Source organism: Parasteatoda tepidariorum, chromosome 2 (genome assembly GCF_043381705.1).
Source record: "Parasteatoda tepidariorum isolate YZ-2023 chromosome 2, CAS_Ptep_4.0, whole genome shotgun sequence".
NCBI lineage: Eukaryota > Metazoa > Arthropoda > Arachnida > Araneae > Theridiidae > Parasteatoda > Parasteatoda tepidariorum.
Window position 1 is genome coordinate 99,307,984 of NC_092205.1, and position 21,402 is coordinate 99,329,385.

At 29.3% G+C, this 21,402-nt stretch overlaps 1 protein-coding gene across 7 annotated transcripts in view; it reads right to left on the reverse strand.

The window, feature by feature from the left end:
• LOC107448715 (fatty acid-binding protein) overlaps window positions 1–17,517 on the reverse strand; it is a 55,325-nt gene extending 37,808 nt beyond the window's left edge. For 3 of the 7 annotated variants that reach the window (XR_011636230.1, XR_011636231.1, XM_071177976.1), the window contains exons 1-5: window positions 17,378–17,517; window positions 16,018–16,184; window positions 14,246–14,367; window positions 4,452–4,536; window positions 1,325–1,499 (exon numbers count right to left, since the gene is read on the reverse strand). The gene's annotated coding sequence lies outside the window, so the exon portion shown is untranslated. Of the gene's footprint in view, window positions 1–1,324; window positions 1,500–2,517; window positions 2,814–2,931; window positions 3,181–4,451; window positions 4,537–14,245; window positions 14,368–15,859; window positions 15,988–16,017; window positions 16,185–17,305; window positions 17,328–17,377 lie in introns of those variants that run through there. The other 4 variants (XM_071177978.1, XM_071177977.1, XM_071177980.1 and 1 more) reach the window with 4 other exon arrangements.
• Window positions 17,518–21,402: the final 3,885 nt, after the last annotated feature.

A 21,402-nucleotide genomic window follows, 5' to 3' on the forward strand; every position in this document is an offset into this window, starting at 1 on the left:
TTTTCATGAATTGGATATGTTAAAAAGGGGTTAATTAAATGTATGTTTTTAGATTCAAGTGGTGTGAAAAATATTGTATTAAAAAAAAGCGATATTTTAAAGAATATGTGAAAACTAGTATTGATAACTGCCTAAAAAATGATTAAAAAAAACTGCAGAATTATTGCATCAAATAGTGAACAATCAGTTGCACGATTTGAATTTTCCGTAACAAATAATCGGATTTTTAAAAAAAACATGTGGAAATGAAGAAGAAAAAAAAGATTGAAATGCTGCATGGATTTAGCACAAATCAAGCTTGTATAAAGTAATTACACAAATGTGCGATTAAAATTTTGCACCCCGTAATAATATCGGAATTTTAAAAACTATGAGAAAACCAATTGTGTTAACTGCCAGATTAATTATAATTTACGATGCAATCCAGCACATTGAAAAGTGATTATTGAAATTCACGAATTGAATTTTCTATGTCGTAAACAGATACTAAACATTAATTTGTTCGAATTGTAGCCAAATATAAAAGGGAGAAATTATACCACATTGATTATATTCTGTAACAAATTGAAATTTGCAACAAACTTGCTACTCATTAAAATACAAGTTTTAAAAAAATGAGAAAAAACACATTTCTTTCTGGCGAAATGATCTTTTAAATGTTTGCCATTTCGGAATTACTTTTTAGATTATCGATTTTATATATTTGTGTTAGCTTCTTAATTTTGACCAAAGTTATCATGAATTTTTCTCTTCAGTCTCTTGTTCTCAAAAATTATCCAAAGTTGTGTTTTCCTTTAACAAATCCGCGTAAAAAACAGTAGTTATCGCACATGAACGAGAACCTAGGAAGAAAAACAAAGGGTGCTGGTAAGGTCGGAATAAATGTGTCTCGTTAACGAGATTTTGCATAAGTAACTAAATTTATATTTTAGATTAATGGAACTCCGAGAAAATTTTGTCTGCATATAAATGATTGATTCGCGGAAGTCTGCAAATTATTTGAATAATCACATGCATGGAAATGGATTGGTCATATTTTACATAAACAAGTTTTAAATTGGAACCTTCAAGGCAATAGAAAAAGAGGAAGACCTAAAAATACTTGGTGTAGGTTGATATAAGTGAATTGAAAAAAATATAGAGGCAAAGCATCTGGCCACAAATAGAGTGAGATAGAGAGCTTTGATAGAAGTTCTGATTCGGAGTAAAGTATTATTTTTGTAATTGTATTAAGATGACAGATGTCAGAACTATAGCTTTTGGTCATCTTAATAAATTTGAACCTCTTTAAAACTAATTAAGGATTTTCAATGAAAGAGTTTACCTAAAGAGTTCACAATATCTTTGTTGACAGCATCAAGTAGGATGAAAGTTTTTCTGATACAAATATGGTGAGAAAATCATGAATAAATTCTCCTTCCAGGAAACACACAGGTTCCAGGGCCAGTAGATGGTCCATCAAAAAAGTATTGGGATCACCAAGGGAGGTCACAATACACCTATATATTCAAACAAAGGCTTTTAATGTATCGTACACACATTTCTGATGAAATAAGAATTGCTAATAATTTAATAAAGCTAATAATAAAAAGAATTAACTACTTTTCAAACTCAGAAAATTTAAAATTTGTCCTAAGATATAATCAAAGTGCGTAAGATATAATTAGTGCTTAATGTTACCCTTGTGGTACATGCAATATTCTCAGGTCTACGATGGTACAAAATAGAACTGATTTAGTCATTTTTCTTTGCAACTAGCCTAGTGCCATTACACAAATCATCTGCTACGCTTAAATTTCTAACACGACAATTGCACCATTGAGACACAATTTATGCAATGGTAGTCCAAGGACACTTATTTTTGAGTTATTCTGGTTGAAATCTAAAGAAAAATTTTAAATCATCAGCATCCAAACATGTTGCTTTGTATTAACAAGGGAGCCACTCTAAAAAATTTTTAACACTGAACTTTTTAAACTAATCAACACGGTCTAGCGTAGTTTAGAAGAATTTTCAGAAATAAATAGCTCATTGACAGCAAAGTGTACCTATCCACAAGTATGGCCCACAAATTATATTAATGACTTGTTTTTCTTAAACGAAATTTTTTACATTTCTTCATTTTTTTAGTCCATTTTTACGGCAAACGAAACAAATTTAATAATTAACTTAGTAATCATTTTACAGTACTTGCTGAATAAATACATCACTAACTTTTTTTTTATCCATCATTTATTTGATCACTTCATCATCACTAATCTTACCTTAATTACCATAAATTTCATTAAATAAATAAATAAAAACAATCTGAATTTAACTTTCCGCATTCTTTTAAAACATCAACAAAGGGATACAGCAAAAATTATGGAAAAGTAATAATTTCTTTATTTACTTCTAGCAAATATTATTTTTATAATTTTTTTAAGATAAAAAAAAAAAACATTTTTGGAAAAATTAACTAAAAACAGATATTAATTGAAGGACAAAATTTAGACCACTGACTTTCTCAAGACTCACTTTAGTCCTGAAGAGTTGTACCCATGGTCATATGAATAGCATTCTACAATGTCACCTGATAATCTATTCAGATCAGATATGTTCAATTGATTCACCTGATAAGTAACAAGAGCTAACAATATTCTAACTAAATTAGCACCTACTTCATAAACCAAAAGTTTCAAAATCAAAAATAAGCAACTTTAATCACTTATTAAAAACGCTACACGCCTTGATTAATGTGCAATCACAATAAAAGGGTTTTACAGTACACAGGCTTGTCACTCAAATCTGGAAAAAAAATTTCATGCGTTTTTCCTGTACACAATATATTAAGAGGAAACACAATTGCTGTGCTCTTGTGTGGGCTAACTATTCTAGCTTTAATTTCTGGAAAAACTTATGAGAAAACAAAAAGGGAACAGCTGAACATACTTAAACAATGCCATAGGAAATGAAATAGTGTACTATAGCTGAAATATTCTGAAATATCCCATAAATTAAGCTTTGAGTGGTCACCATCCTTTAAAAGACGAAAATAAGAAACAAAATTCCCGGTTGTATTTTCCCAGTTTGTATAGAAAAACTAAAAATTCCCTGCAATTTCACTGTTATTTTAGGTGCTTTTTTAATTCCCTGTTATTTTTCCTTATTGATAACAAAACAAATAGCAACAAATGGCAAACAAATAGCATAAATAATACTTGAACTAAAAATTAAAATTCAATCAATATTTAAAACTGGAGAAAGTATCCGAGTATTGCAAGTAAACAAAGATTCAAAAAGTATTGAGTGAAGTTGAGTAGTCAGAAAATGCAGCATAAAATATTAATACTGCTGTTGGTTGAATTTAGTGATTAGTTATTTGGGATACTGGTTGCGTGGTACGTTTATCTTTTATTCACTATCGGTCAAGAAAACGATCTAACTACAATATGAGAATACACTTTTACTTATATGTAGTGAAATTAAATATTTTTTGACATTGACCACTTGTGGGTCACAGGTTGTGCAACACCGCACTACAATAAAAATGTCATTTTTAAATTGTACAAATTGATGACATCATGAATCTCATATAAGGTTGCTATTAAAAGAAAAGGACAACACTATTTTAACTTTAATAAAATTTTTTCTTCTGTTTTTTTTTTCCAACACAGATCTCATATTCTACTAGTGAGGTGCGAAAAGAATGAGATTCCTGAAATTGCAACAGTTAACTTTGTCTAATTCTTAATAATTGAAGCTCAAATATCTTGTCACCTACAGTATTGGGCCAAATTATTAGATGAAAGGTAGTTTTTTAATAATGACATGTTTTGCATAAGTTTATGTGCAATACTTTTATATTTAAACATACATATAATGAAATCACATGACACGAATTAAACACACTATAAGATTCTGCCGTATCTTTTATTTCGTCCGGGCTCAATTCATCCCCTGACTAAATTTTCTTCTTTACGCGTCATATGCTAGTTTCAATTTTTGTAATATTTTGGTGTTTGAAAATATTTTAACATTCATGAGGACTTCTTCACTTCTGAAGATTCGTGTGATTTCGTTGTCGATCTTATTTACGGCAATTACCAATACGGATTTCATAATTTTTATTGCGATGATTATTTAGAAAATGTGAAGAAGGAAATAATTTGTCCGTTCCTCTCCAACAAAATGTGAGAATATCACCCATAATATTAGAACAAAAAATTATTACATGTTCAATTAAAGAAGTATATATTCTAGTTTCTTTTTGTAAACACGTTTTCGTTATTTAAATTAGTAGCAGATATGTTTGTTATTATTAAAAGTGTCTTGCAGATAGATATCAGTGCTAGAGAGTTTTGTTACAGATAGCTTGAAAAAATTCTGATAGAGGGAAATAATCCACATTCAATTCAAATAGTGTTACAATTATGTGATGCACTAAAAAATTAAGAATGTACATAGCTTACTTATGAGTATCATCTCTAGCTTGTGAAGCATTGTCTTCAGTGTAAGTTCCAAGTAAATCAATCCTTACTTTGGAAAGCCACCTCACTAATAAAATAAACACACTAATTTTTATTTAAATAGTAACTAACTATATTAAATTCTTCATTAGTTATTTTGTTAATGATTGAAAAAAAATACTCAATACAAAAAAAAAAAAAAAAAAAAAAAAAAAAANAAATTTAAATTCAGATAAGTATAAAGCTTAGTTCACCAGACATTATTTACATCAAAGAAAACTCAGTGTAACATCTCATATCTGGACGCCCCTTTTTCAGAAGGGTCGATTTCCCGGACACTTTTTAACAATCAAAATAAACAAATATCTCTTCATCTTCCCATCTCTTAAAAAAAAAAGAAAGAAAGAGGTCTTTTGACATATTTTTCCCCTTTCTAGCTTTTAGTGATTAATGCATTGAACCCGTTAATCATCAGAAACCAGAAAGGAGAAGATCTACCAAGACCAAGGTATCAGCTACATTTTAGATTTTCAAATTCATGACTTTTCATGATTTTCCATTCCAAGAATTTTTCATGATTTCACGAAGTTACTATTCTCTCAGACAAAAACACAACAATAAATTTAAAAAAGCATTATAATAACATTAATTGAAATAGGTATAACCAAAACTGTTATACTCTGCATCTTCATATTTATAGATCTCAAATTTTAAAAACAGAGTAAAGAAAGAGCTGAAACAATAAAATAGCTGAAAAAAATACAAAAGGAAAGAAATACTTCAGATTTTTCTGTTCTCATTTCCGAATAAAAAAAATTTACCAATGACTGGTTTGCTTTAACTAGAATTTTAAATTGATAAAATTAAAAAAAATAATAATAATAAAAATTCTTAAATCACAAAAGTTTAAAACAGGGTTCCCACTCAATTTTTTAAAAAAAATTCAAGGACTTTTCCATGACTTTCAAGGACCTAAAATCAAATTTTTCAAGCACCTATTCGGTATTATTGTTATATGCTAAAGTACAAGTTAACCAGATTTTACAATTACGTAGAAGAAGAAATTGTATATTTTTAAATCACAATGCTTATTTGACAACAAAAAAAAATTATTTATTGAATTTATCAGCTAATAATACAAATGATTGATAGTTACATTGCTGTTTCAAAAATCACTTCGAAAAATTCCAATAGAGAAAAAAAAAAAAAAAAAAAACTCCAATTGGCATAGGATACTAGCCAACATTTAAAAACTAGCATCAGTAAAGCTTTTCATGAAAAATTTTATGAAGTGAATTGGAATTAATGAAAATGAATGAATGTATAATGCAAATTACATTAAACAAGCATAGTAAATAATTGATAAAGTTTGTGAATTGCACTGTTATTAAAATATAAATACTTTTTTTTAATATGTTAGATCAAATTTTAGGTTACAGGAAATGTATATAATTAGATAAATTATCAAAATATATCTATTTAACATATCTGTTTCAATTTTAATATCAAATTTTCTATTTTGTTACTTCAGAATATCTGTAATGTATTTTGAACATAATCAAATCTTTTGTAGAATTATATTTCGCACATAACTAACTAAGATCTACCGCGCTTTATTTGCTTTAAAATATATCCATAAAATGTCAAGCATGATTTTTGAAATTTTGTGAATACATATAATTTTTCCTAAGCGTAATTTTTAACCCACATTTATACGAATCTAGATATACTATATGTAAATCAAAATTATAAAAAAGGTGAAGTAAGTCTCGAAGATTGCGTAAATCACATATCACAATGTGTGATTTGTAAATTGAAATTGAATTGCAGTGTATGTTTCTTAAATCAGAATAATATGAATGGCAAATTATACAAAATACACGAACTTACAAGACATAAATCACAATGTGATATACATAAATCACTTTAATGTGAATTCTGTTGTGTGATTAGCTAATAGTTTTCATGTGAATAGTGATCATTATAATGCAAATTGCAATTAATGATTTGAAAGGTGCTTAATATAGAACAGCTATGTGTGATTCTTAAATCATTTTGATAAGAATTGTGGGTGGTAATTCTTAAATTTCTCTTTTGCGAATCGCAATGCGTGATTTGTTAACTACTAAAATGAGATTTGTGAGGCATGATTCTGAAATTACTTTAATTGAAATCATGATGTGTGATTGATAAATCACTTAGTAAGAATCATGCGTGATTTATAAAATACCATAATATGAATTCTGATTACTTATTTGCAAATCACCTTAAAGTAATATTAGATAAGTGTTCCATTAATCACTTTCAATTAAAACGCAAAAAATTTTATTATAAATGATAAAAAATTAATTATCCTTCCTAAATAAATTAAAAGAACAAATAGGATAACAATATTAACCTGGCGTAATAATGAAGTTAACATATTTCTAAATCAATTAAACACTATATATCATTCGAAAACTAGGACTACAAAACCTAAAATTTGTTAGAAATTTCAGCTTTCAAAACATCGGAGATGAACAATAATCTGCCAGAAAAGTTTTGCATCTTCTTTAACCCATTTTCATTTCAAGCATTAAAAGTTGCATCTATCAGAATTTCTATAATTTTAGGTTGAATTTATGTTTTTTTTTTTACTACTTTTTTGTAAAAAAAATTAGTAGTATTTTAATTCCCAAGAAATCAAGTACTTTTCAAGTACTCTATTGCAGAATTCAAGGACTTTTAAGGCCCCAGGTTTTTTTCAACCAAATTCAAGGACTTTCAAGGTTTTTCAAGCACAGTGGGAGCCCTGTAAAAGATAATTCGCTCTAGAAATGATGTTTTTCCTTACATTTTTTGAAAGAACATCCTAATTTTTAAAGAACATGATGAAATCATTTTATATTCTAATAAAATATGATGGAGTGGCTCTTTTGTTAGGAATTCAGATATTTGGAACAGGATGAAATTGGGGGGGATTCCATTTTAAAAATTAGATTTTTCGGAGACCTAAATCCATGAATTTCCATGATTTTTTTTTAAAAAATGGTAAAAATCATGACAAATTTTGTTCAATACTAAAATTCATGACTTTCCAGGAGCGTGGATACCCTGCAAGACCGTCGAGTCACGCTCCTCCTCAGGAATGCAGGAAATGAGGGAGATTTCTTTTCAAAAGAGCGCAACTGAGTCCCCTCCACACCTTCTTTCCTATGCAGCTGGCAAGTAAAAGAGGCATTTCCTGGAACCTTTTTATTAGAGTGCTAGGAAAAGAAGAAATACTGTAGAAAAGGGTAAACATGGCGAACGTTAAAGAGGAGGGGGAGTCAAAATGGAAAAGTTAAATAGGTCTAAAAGGATACACGTCCTTGAGAAACATCCGTTCATCCCTTGACCATGTAATATTTAGAAGGTGGGGAAAAAAAGGGGGTAACATTCATTCTTTAGCATTGTCATGAAAAAGACTTCAAGATCCACTCTTTAATGTTGTTTTAACAACTACTAACCAGATTCTCCTCAACTTGAACGATCTCCTCTTTGCGCATATTTTCTCTATACAAATGAGGAGGAAGTGAATTTTTCTCTTCCACCTACCCACCTTAACGAATGACGGGAATTCCCACTTCTTGCTTGAATCGTTCTAGTTCAAAACGGCTGAGAGTGTAATTAATACTTTCATAACTGTCAAATTGTTTTTCGTTTTCCATATTTTTAGCAAAAATTATTTTTTTTCTAATATTTTGTTTTTGATTGATTAGAAATCATTCTAATACTAAAACATTATTGCTTAAAAAATAATGCTTTTTCACTTTTTGCTTCTTAGATTCAGATCGTTTTAACCCCTTACTTCTCGCTCCCGTGAAAATGTCGGGGCATGTTTTTGCTCGCTATTTCTTGCTCTAGTGATATCGACAGGCTGGAGTGTTCTGTAGTAATGCGCCAATAAGAATAAAACTAATTCATTTCTTTTGCCTGGAAAACATTTTAATTCTCATTTTACTCACCATATAGCAGTACCAGGATATTTTTAAGGTAATTGTAAATAGTTAGTTTCTTTTAAGCTAGATACTAGTACTAATCAAATACGTGTATTTGGCAAAATAGACACTTTTATGACCGTTTTCTTGAAAATTAACCGATCTTTAAGGGGTTAAGCTTTGTTTACCTAGGGAGTCTATTATATGGAAAAATCTATTATCCGGACTTCCAGAAGAATAATTATTTATTGCCAATTTCAATAACTGATTACTGTTATAGACAATTCAAAGACTAGTTATTTTCCAGGTATGATATAGGAATTTTCCAGAGTTTCGTAAAAAATTGCAACTTTACCCGATCTTTGGAGTTAAAATAAAATTACCTGACAATTCCAGGCTTTCCCTGTTCTCCCGATCACTAGACTTAGTTTACAAAGAATATTTTTAGTGAAGGAAAAAAAAAATTTGATAAATTTTTTTCACTTGAAATATATTCAGTAAAGTATGAAGCTTAATTCACCAGACATTGAAGAATACATTTAAAGAAAAAAAAGAAGTAAATAAGAAGAATTGTGAATAAATGTTAACTTATACTACAATCAGTAAAGTTCAAAGTTAGTTCACCAGACATTGTTTACGCGGAAGAATATGTTTACTATGAAAAGTATCGGGAAAAAATTGTTGATTTAAAAAATTTTAACTTAAAATACGCTCAGTAAAGTATGATGTTTAGCTCATCATACGCATTTGTTTTTTTAGAAGGAATGAAAGTAAAGGGAAAAAAAGAAATCGTAAACAGTCAAGAACAATAAATAAATTGGGCTTGCATATGATAAATAAATATCAAACTTAAAAATCTTCTTTCCTAACATTACATTACTAATGCTATTTTGCTGTTTAATTTATTAAATACAGTAAATAGCTGAGAATAAAATTAATAGTAACAAAGCTGCTATGTCACTCAAAAAGTTTGAAAAGCTCTGATCTATATTATTACAAGTACATATTTATTTTTTTGAGGTTTCTCTCTAGAAAAACAAAGTTCTAAATTTACAAAACTATTGCCTTGACATATGCCTCTGAAGCTTGGACAATGACGACACAGGAGGAAATTGTGTCACAATATTTGAGATAAAGATTTTGCGGAGTATACTTGGACGTGTAAATGAAAACAATAATTGGAAGAGATTTAACTTTAAACTGTACACGATTTATAAACAACCTGATATTATTAAATACATAAAAAATAAATAGAATGAATTGCATGGACCCTGTGATTCAAATGTATGACAATAAAAAATAAAAAAAGATACTGCTTTTTAGACCCATTGAAACAAGAAAGCGGGAAAGACAGTGGTTGAAATGGGCTGATTCAGTGGAGTCTGATTTTCTTGCAATAAATGAAAAGAATTGGAGACAAAGATAAATTGGAAGTCTTTATGGAGAAATCTTCAGAGGAAGGCATTGGCCCACATTGGGCTATCTGACCAACTAAGATGATGCTGATTTTTATTTTTTCCTCAATAATTTAAAAAAACAATACTTATATGCAATCGTTTGGCATGATTGCACCAACTAAAAATAAATTTACAATAGTTATTATCATGTTAAGTTTTACACAATGTGAATCAATTGAATAAAATCAGCACCCTAAATCATGATTTTAATCACTTGACATTTATAAAAACCAATCATAAATTAAATCATTTAAGTAAAAAAAAGTAAGATTATGTATCAGCCATAAAAGGAAGTAGTAGCATGAATTTAGAAAAGTGGAATCAAGAATAAATAAACTTTCCTGAGTAATAAAATATTAAAATTTATTTACGAATGTATTAATGCACATTTATAAAATTTCTTTTAAAAATGAAAACTTTTAAAAATACATGATAAATAAAAGCAGATGAAACACAATATTTGCTTCTTTTTTTAAAAAAAATTTGTTAGATTGATGACAGCATTTGCCTAAAATTTTTTTTTTCTAAGGCAGTAAAGCATACCTGCCAACATTGGAGAAATAAAATAACAGAGATTTTACTAGCAACATTTTTTAGGCTACAAGTAAATTTTTTATACATCACGCATAATCATGTAAGTCAAAAAGAGAAAGTCGAAATCGAAAATAATTTATGCACTTATATTTAGTTAAAGTAAAAAACATGTATATAAATCTTAATCCAAAGATTATTTTTTAAACCATTATTTATAATTACTTAAACTATTAACACCTAACATACTGCAGTACTGGCAATAGCACCATCTGTTGAGGAATAAGAAATATTTGTGCCATCAGCGGATATTTTATTGCCAAATTTCTTCAACAAATAAGGAGAAATTTGAGAATATACTGGCAAACAGGGGATAATCGAAAAATACAAGAGTTTGGTTCTCATTTTGGTCCTGAAACGTTGTTTTTTTATCTCTACAAACCGGACATTACTTTTTCTAAATAAATTGAAATACAGAGACTCTTTTTCTGTTTCTGAAAATAACTTATTGAAATAAATTCGTATTCACAAGAGTTCAGGTGCTTCATTTTAAAGTTTTTGAGAATAGAAATGGTTGTAATTAAATTAAATCTTATGTTTTTTGTTTGTGTGTTTATACCATTTAAACAATTTTTTACACACTAATTGCATTTTTTTATATAATATATTTATTACATGAAAAATTATTATATAGTAGATTCTTTACATAATATATTTTATATGATAGATAGATATTGCTTACATTTATATTAAAAACACCATCCATTGTAAATCTAAGAGATTGTTTTATCTTTTTTTGCAATTCCCTTATTCAAATATTTTTTTCGACAGTTATTGCTATGCATTCCATATAAAAAATTCTGATAATTTCAAATAAAAAAAATGTCGCAGTTCAGCATAAATGTGATTAATTTTTGTTTTCAATTATTGGTATAATTTTACATGTGATTTTGACGATCCCGTTATTTAACTAAGATGTTATTACGACACGTGCATTTCTAATCATGAATTTAAATACTCACTTTTTGATACGGTATTTCGGTCCAGTTTTATCGTAAATCCTAGTTATTTTTTCTTCATATTTTTGGCAATGAATATGATTTGGTTGAATGGGGTAATNTATTGTTTAAATAAATATTCTTGTAGATATTTACAGTATCTTTGTAGATATTATTTAATTATTTCTACAACCTAGAGAATATTCTAAAAACAATTTACGGTGTTAAATTTCGTTATTAGGGTACCCTTCCCGTAAACGGACAACTCTTATAAACGGAGAAATTTTTTGGTCCCATGAATGTCCGCTTAACGGAGGTTTCACTGTATATGATAGATAGATATTGCTTACATTTATATTAAAAACACCATCCATTGTAAATCTAAGTGATTGTTTTATCTTTTTTTGCAATTCCCTTACTAAAATATTTTTTTCGACAGTTATTGCTATGCATTCCAATGAACTATAAAAAATTCTGATAATTTCGAATAAAAAAAATTTCGCATTTCACATGCTTTATTCGTGTTGAGTTCAGCATAAATGTGATTAATTTTTGTTTTCAATTATTGGTATAATTTTACATGTGATTTTGACGATCCCGTTATTTAACTACAATGTTATTACGACACATGCATTTCTAATCACGAATTTAAATACTCACTTTTTGATACGGTATTTCGGTCCAGTTTTATCGTAAATCCTAGCTATTTTTTCTTCGTATTTTTGGCAATGAATATGATTTGGTCGAATGGGGTAATGAATTGTGATTTGGTCAAAAACCAAATATTTGGCAAAAAAAAAAAAAAAAAANAAAAAAAAAAAAAAAAAGCGACTAATGTACATTCGGGGGCAAAGAGTATTTTTAGCACCATAGCAACACTGAAACCAAAATTTCAATGCTAAGAATATTATTTTCTGGAAAAACATATTCATAAATCAACGCTAAGGCCTATCAGAAACGCTTTTAAAAATGCCTTGCTGTCATAAAAACTAAAGATTATATGAAAAAAGCGAAACATTAAAAATAAAAATCGATCTCAATTTTCTAAAGAAAATTTTATGGCTGAACATCTCAGTTCTCCAATTGCCAGAAAAAGTCAAGAAAAAAGAATTAAGTCTAACAGAAATGCTCTTGAAAATTGCCACGTTATAATAAAAAAGTCTATAAAAAGATTTTTTTTTAAAAAAAAGCTAGATAGAAACAAAAACAAAAAACGTTCTTCATTTTTTTAATGAAAATTTTATGCTGAAAATCTCAATTTAAATGTTTCATATTGCCATATTTTTAGAAGAAAAAAATTGATATAAAATAGTTTATTAGTAACGTTTATTAAAAAAAATGCCTACAAAAGGAAAAGTTAATTTAAAAGAAAAACAGAAAAAATAAATTGTTCTTAGTTCCTAAAACAAAACTTTAATACTGAAAATCACAGTACTATGTTTCTGGTTATTCATATTACAGCACAGGGAAAAAGTGATAATAAATTAATAGTATGAGACATTCTGTTAAATACCAATAATGAAACCAGCAAAAATGAAAAAAAAAATCCTTCTCAATTCTTAGAATTAAAAGTATCGAAAAAATGACGAAATTTACTTATCTGAATAAACATATATATATTTTAAAAAAAGCCAAAACTTGTGGTTCAATGTAAACTAATCTAGTTTCAATTCCTCAAATTTAGTTTTTCCAATTGTCTTCTACGTGATAAATTTGCTAGCCATGTGCAGAAACATGGATTTTAAAATTTAAGAAATTTGTGTAAAAATTAGATCTAATAATAAACAATATTGTAACATAGTTAAAAATACTATTTTATATCTTTCTTTATCATATCTATATAAATTTTAAAAAAATTAAATAAATAAATACTTTTCTAAAAAATAATTCCGCTGAATATTTGGATGATCATTCGAACAACTGATTTTTTGACAAAAGGTCCAAATACTCGTAACATCCCTAATTTTAATGCAAAGTTATTGAAACCTGAGAAATTCATAAAGAGGCGAAAAACATGAATTTTTAAACTGCTCACTGTTTGTAGTTTCGATTTCAATTTAAGTGATCTTTTTCATTAAAAAAAAAGAAAACGTTTACTATATAAAAAAAATTGAATAATAAAAAAAAAGAAATAATAAAGTACACTACCAAATAAGAATTGGATTTTATTCTGAACTATAACAGTTTAGTTTTTATTTTAGGCTATTGTTTAATTTTATTCAACTAAAATATTTATTTTGAATTTACATTACTTAAATTATGTACTAAATTTCTTCCTTTCATTCTATGAGCATTGGCTTCTTTTTTATTTATTTTTAAATTAAATTTTTGTATTGCAAATTATGATAAAAAAAGCATTTCTTTTCTCCAATGTTTATTTATTTACTTTGATATGATAAAAATGGAAATTTTTAAAAAAAAATTTTTTTTAGTTTTTTTTATGAATTTTAATAATTGAACGCCTTTAATTTTCTACAAATATACTGCTAAGCTTATTGATAAAAAAAATTACTAATGTTTAAATAAATATTAGGTACTACATTTGCTGTTAACATGTCCAAATACATGTGCGGCCCTTTGTTAGTCAACCTGCAGTGCAAGTGGCCTTTCACTAAAAAAGGTTGTGCACCCCTAGTTTACACGATCCAAGCTCCAAACAAATTAAGTTTTCCTCAATTTCAAACAATCTATTTCAGGAATGGCACAACTGTAGAAACAAACTGTACAAGTATGGGTCTATATTCACACAGAATTTATAAAAATATCTTTTTTAAGATACAGTGATACACAAACATTCAGAATCATATACATATCCAAACATATTCAGAGCTCAGCATTAAAATAAAACTTACACTTTCAGGCAAATTGCAGCCATTTTTGAGGAAGGTGCTTTTGTAAGCTTTTCGCAAAATGTATGAATAAGTGGTTCACTTTGTAGAACTATTATAAGGAGGGTTTAAAGTACATTCTGCATCTGGAAAAAAAGATGCAATAAAATAAATGACAATCAAATTGATCACTAACATAGGTTCAAACTTTAAAGGCTATCAGGAAATAATTTGATAAGTAGAAATACAAGGTTAGCAAAAAATAATTGGTTCGGACCCATTGTTTTTTATCTGGATAATTTCTTCAAAAATATTTTCTTAATTTACCATAATTAAAGATATATTATGTTTATTAAATTGTCATTGTAAAGAAATTTTTAGTCTAAATATATTCTTACCAGTAATTGCATATGTAAATACTACTTAAAAGTTATGTGTGTATACTTCATGATTAAACGTAGAAGGCAACATTAAGCTTTGGTCCAAACAATTGTAAGCGCTGACAGAAGATCAAGAAATATTTTTATACTACTAAATGAGCAAAATTATGCTTAAGAGGACGTCATACCACACGAGAAACTTTTCGTTGCAAATTCTCTTTCACCTTAATAACTTATTTAAATTAAAGAAAAAGTGAGTTCAGACAAACCTAGAGTAAGTCATAAAGTTTCTAATACTGGTAATAAAGTATTAAACATATCAAAATGAAAATAAATTATGAGAAGATAACTTCTGCTTATGCAATGGTTACTTCCAATAAATTGTTTGCATTTTGAAATTTAAAAAAAAAATTTCAGCGATTTAAACTTGATAACTTACTCTAGGTTTGTCTGAGCTCAATTTTTCTACACTTAGTTATGGAGATGAAAGAGAACTTTCAATGAAAAGTTTCCTTAAGGGTATAGCATTCTCTTAAGTCATTTTTCAAAACAAAATATAAATGCAGGAAAATTGTTTATACCCAAAACAATAAGCGTAATGTTAGTAAAAAGAGAAAATCAGGCATTCCATGCAAATTAAATTAATTTTTGAATTAAAATTTAAAATGTTTCAAATAAACGATGCCTAAATTTTAATTCATTAATGTAATGGTTTCAATTTAAGTTCTTAAAAACTTTTTACTTACTTCTATTTTACACTTTTTCTCATAACATGCAGTGGTTAATAGTTGAAACAATTTAATAGAATTAGTGAGTTCAAAGAAATTAATACCAATAATTTATTTTTACACTACAGTTTTTAATACTTATACCACGTTCATGACTTAAAAAAAAAACCTTTGTATTTTGCTTGAAAAACAATTAAATTATCTATAAAAAATTATTTTTTAAAACAGATGAGACTAAAATTAATGGTAACATACCATAAAACATTATAAAAAGAAAATAATAATTTATAGAAGGTAAAAATAATGAGATGCAATCATAATGATAATTATAAACGGAATCTTTTTCCTTCAATAAGAAAAAATACTTTTAAGAATACATTTCAAATTAGAATTTAATTTGAGTCTATTTTAATAATTATTTAAAGAAAACACTATCATATAATTATTCGTTAATTCAGAAAAATGTAACCATGTGTGGACCGTGGTTTCATTTTCTACTCTTAGTTATGTGTATATGTTTAGGCATTAACCTTGAAGGTGGCTTTATGATTTTAAAGAGTGTAGAGCTCTTGGAATTTTGTCGGTTTTGATTGTCTATGTATCTGCATCTTCCTTATTAAATGTGAACCTCTGGTACTTGTTTTTCTTATATGTGGACCTGCAATGAAAAAATCAGGTAGATATTTACTCATTAAGATATATTTAGAGCTGGCAGCAATTGTTCTTTAAAGAAAACTCCCAATCAACAGCAACTTTACCAGCTTCATGAATTTGCAACAGCCAATCACATCTTCTAAATCAGTCAGAAATCCTTCATCTGAATTCTCCTATCAAATAGCTACGACGATCTTGACACTAACGAATAAAATTATAAATCTCAATAATGAGCAGAAAAATAGACTTTTTTTATTCAGTAATACGATTCTACCCTTAGAGTTGCTTCCTAAAACTGATCTTTTTGGAATCAAGCACTTCTTCAATAGCTGAAACTCTCAAATAACATTTGTAATTATATGGTTCAGGTTAGATTTTAATAACCAGTTTTACCAAAACATGATAAAAAGTAGGTTCTTAGTGGTTAAAAAAGATGGAATTAATCAAAACCTGTTAAAAATTGGCAGTCCATAATTTATTTNGAATTAGCGAATAATAGCTAATAAACGGTTAAATTTTCGATATTTAATAGTTAATACTTGGCAGCAATGGATAATATATATTTCAAAAAGCAATTAAGGACTAAGGATCTACTTAAACATGTTCATTAAAAATACTATTTTAAACATGTTTGTGACTAGAATTATTGTTCTCATACTATGCTATCATAAACTCACTTTAATAAATACTTAAAATAATAAAAGCATTTTATTTTAATAATAAGAGAGACTGCTATTTTTTTTGTTTAGTAGCTAATTACAGAAAATTATTAATTTTTGTAATTGTTGTCCCTACCAGAAAATAGCCAATTTGTAGGGAATAACCTATGTACTATATTAAAGCAACTAGTCATTAGATGCATGATTATAAAACTAGTTGTTTACAAAAGAAAAAAGCGGACAATTTTGTTCACTGCTGACAAAAACTTACTAGCACCAAACAGGCATCAATATAAAAATATCCTTAAGCAATTCTACACCAATATTTCGTCTTGAAAATAGATCCATCACAATAGTTTTTGTTTTAAAACCCAGTTTTTTTAAAAAAATTTAATTTTAATACTTTATGCTCTTAATTTTAATGAATTAACGCAAAGTTTAGTAAAAATCTATAGTTTTATAAAATGTTTTGACAGACCTCTCAAAAGGTATCAGTGTCATTTGACTTGTAACTATATCAGTTACTATAAAAAAATAATAGTTAGGTTCGTTACAATTGTTACAAACGACTCACATTTCTTCCACTTTAATACGAAACCAAATTAATATTATAATTTGATTTCATATTAAAGTCGAATGAATTAATAAAAATCACTCAGATACCATAATTAAAAGAAATATGAGAAAAACAGTTCCATGCTTTGATTACAGAATACATAAAAAATCAAACTCAACCTGCTCGTCATCAGTTGAATCATTAAAAGTATCGGTTGAATCATTAAAGTAACTCATCCTAATTCGGAATTATATTTATCAGAAAAGTTAATGTCCTATATTTATTTCAGAAAGATTAAATAATAACTAGAATCTTGAATCAGAAAGAGATCAAATTTTTTTGTTTTGCTAAGATACTTGCTGCTGCATATATCTGTGCGATTTAAAACAAGCTTTAAACTTTCAAAGCTTTGTGGAGACGTAGTAGCTACAGGTGACGTAGGTATGTAGGTACTTTATTAACATCGCACTAGAGCTGCACGATGTGCTATTGGCAACTATCTGGGAAACATCCTTGAGGATGATACGAAGATATGCCATCTCAATTCTAATCCTCTGCAGAGGGGATGGCTAACCTGCTTTGGTAGACAGACGGCCTGCGCGAAGTCGAATACTTTACAGCAGAACAGTCTTACGAGGACCGATACCGCTCACCCTCAGTCCCTACTCAGACTAATCAAAGTGGTGATCCACCCGCTTACTGACCGCAGCCAGTTTTGCTTGACTTCGGTGTTTCAATACAATCAATTTTTTTTGTACTTTTGTTTGAATAAAGCATGGGTTTGGTGCCTTCCAGTCACTGGACACCTCAATGGACCGCGGTGTGGCGGACGCCCGCTGCTGTCGACCCTGCTCGGCTGCATGCGGTTTGACGCCGCTCCCCTGTGGGTTCTGACTCTCGTCCACTCTCCATTGCTCATCGACGCTTAGTGTTGCTATTTGTAGAGCATGACTCGGGGCCATGGATCCTCGTGTCCATGCACCACCGGGTCCTCCGACCGATTCGAGGATTGCAGAAACGATAGTCACCAAGTCACCGTATAGTCACCGTATATATACGTCATCCAAACGATAGTCACCGTATGCCTCTTTTGGGGCGGGGCGGGGTTAAGACGTCCTTGACTTCGGTGTTCTACTGGGAACCGTGTCTTTACTAACAGTCCACTGCGGAACATAGGTTGCATAGAGCAGCACTCTTTACCTATGGCAATGCATGCTTTCGCCAATAGCGTGTGGAGAGTCGCGCCACCCAATATTACATTATAAAGCGTTCTTTCAATTTATATTTCAAAGAAGAAAACAACAAATGAATTTGGATAACTCCACTGGCAAGCTATGATACAATTACGAAATTGAAAATAACGATACATTACAGTGATATTGTACACTTTATTTCTTTGTCAAGGTGACAGCCCCTTGCAGGCCTTGTCTGCCGCAGCAGCTGACAAAAGCCAATTACTCATATCCCTGACAACCTCCCTTCCAAATTTTAATCTTCAGGGTTTTCAGGTCATTTTCGATGTCGTTGAGGATATTGTACACTAAAATAGCAAAATAAGGGACAACATTCAAAACATGGAAAATCCTATCCTTTATTTATGTTAGAATTAAGTGTTAGAATTTATAAGTTGCAGAAAACTCTTATGAATGGAAAAATTATTAAGAGTACATTTAAACACAAATCGCAACAATAAAATTTCTTAGAATATTAAGCTTGTTCACACATCACCTTGTAAGCATAACATCAGAGGAGGAAGTTATCGAAAATGATACTACATCTACGACTATATCTACATAGTTTTAATTTGATAGTTCTTATTCAATCGGACATATTTGTCACCCTTTCATTAAGAAAATTATTATAAAAAAATAATCTGTTGAACACATCAAAAATAATATTTATGAAAGACTGAATAAAAAATAGGCCTAGTCCTGAGTAAAATGTATTTCAATTTACAGCTAAAGTAATTTAATATCGAATTTATGAAGTTAATCATTAATTTTCAGTTTAGATTTTAATTTCTGATGGATACTTTCATAGTTAATAATATATATTTTAATTCAGAACAGTTTTAAATTTTTTATACGTTATATTTCACATAATTATTTTATTTCATTTAAATTTAAATGCATTATAAAGCGTTTTTACAGCATTGGGAGAGCTACCACAAATTTTTAGTGAAGACATTATATTCCAAAAGGAACATAGTTTTAAAATCCATTTTATATTTTATAACCGTCGTTGAACAGCTGACCCAATATTTTTTGGGTTTACGACTACTAATATTCAACTCTGTATCCTTGTAATTTTGAACCAATCCAGAAGACTAGGAAACTCCTGAAAAAGTACCCCAGTCACCATTTACTAGACGGGGAGACTTTTGCCAGTGGGTGTCGAACCCACGAACTCTAGGACATGGGCCCAGTGCCCTACCATCCAGTCTATTCCAGCCTATTCTATTTGTAAAATCTATTTAATTTAATTTATAAAATAGCGAAGAATAGCTAATAAATTAATAACTTTTTGATAATTTTTATTTATTTATTTATATTATTTTATGTTATCTTCTTAACTTCTTTTTCAAACTTTTTAAGTGAATAAAGTGTTCTATACCTGAAAACAATTATTTTTCTTTGTTAAAGAGGGAATAATGGCTGAAAAAGGGACAAAAGTCGTATCAGGAGGCACGNTTAAAGGAAACATTTTAGAACAAGATAAATATTGGGTTTTAGTAATCAAGAGGTAAAGATATACAAAATCTTCAGAATATACAGAAATGATATCGACATTTAAAGAGAACTAAAACAAAACCGAAAGTTTACTCAACTGTTCCTTGGCGCTAAAGTATCTCGCCAAGGAAGCCAACAAAGCTTTGCAGCTATTTCAGCTAAAAATAGAATATATATTGAAATATACTTAAACATTATAAGTTTAAAGTTTAAGAAACAATAAAAACTTATGTTAAATGCAAAAAAAGTGAGCAAAAACGAGCGTAATTGATTATTAAAGCAAATAAAACATGATTATCAGAGCATGACTGAGTATCGGAAAAATTTTAAAATCAATTTTAAAATAGAAAAAGAGAAAAAAAATGTCGCCCTTTCTTGTAAAAAGTTATCGGACAGTCCCTCGAAAACTTCTCCGTGCAGTAAAATGCTCAGGACTTTTGTACCATTCTTATTTCTGAATTAAAAAGACAGACAGTTAATTGCATCAGACGATCGCAATGCTAAACGAATGGACGGGAATCGAAGCGGTCTCAGTGAACGGCAAGTTTGGGCTACAGTCACGTGACTTTATCTTGTCCGCGGGTCGGGGGTTATTCTACTCTCTCTACCCAGTATTTCAACTCTATGGTATGTAGGTACTTTATTAACATCGTACTAGAGCTGCACGATGTGCTATTTGCAACTATCTGGGAAACATCCCTGAGGATGATACGAAGACATGTCATCTCAATTCTAATCCTCTGCAGAGGAGATGGCTAACCTGCTTTGGTAGACAGACGGCCTGCGCGCGAAGTCGAATACTTTACCGCAGAACAGTCTTACGAGAACCTGATACCGCTCACCCTCAGTCCCTACTCAGACTAATCAAAGTGGTGATCCACCCGCTTACTGACTGCAGCCAGTTTTGCTTGACTTCGGTGTTCTACTGGGAACCGTGTCTTTACTAACAGTCCACTGCGGAACATAGGCGGCATAGAGCAGCACTCTTTACCTATGGCAATGCATGCTTTCGCCAATAGCGTGTGGAGAGTCGCGCCATCCAATATTACAATATAAAGCGTTCTTTCAATTTATATTTCAACGAAGCAAACAACAAATGAACTTGGATAACTCCACTAGCAAGCTATGATACAATTACGAGATTGAAAATAACATTACAGTGATTTTGTACACTTCTTTTTCTTTGTCGGCGTGACAGCAACTTGCAGGCCTTGTCTACAGCAGCAGCTGACAAAAGCCAGCAACTCATATCACTGACAACCTCGCTTCGTTGAGGATATTGTACACTAAAATAGCAAAATAAGGGATAACATTCAAAACATGGAAAACCCTATCCTTTATTTATGTTGTGATATTATTGTTCTTAAATTTGAAAAGGCTCACGACCTGTTAGAATTTATAAATCACAGAAAACTCTTATGAATGGTAAAATTGTTAAGAGTACATTTAAACACAAATCACAAGAATAAAACTTC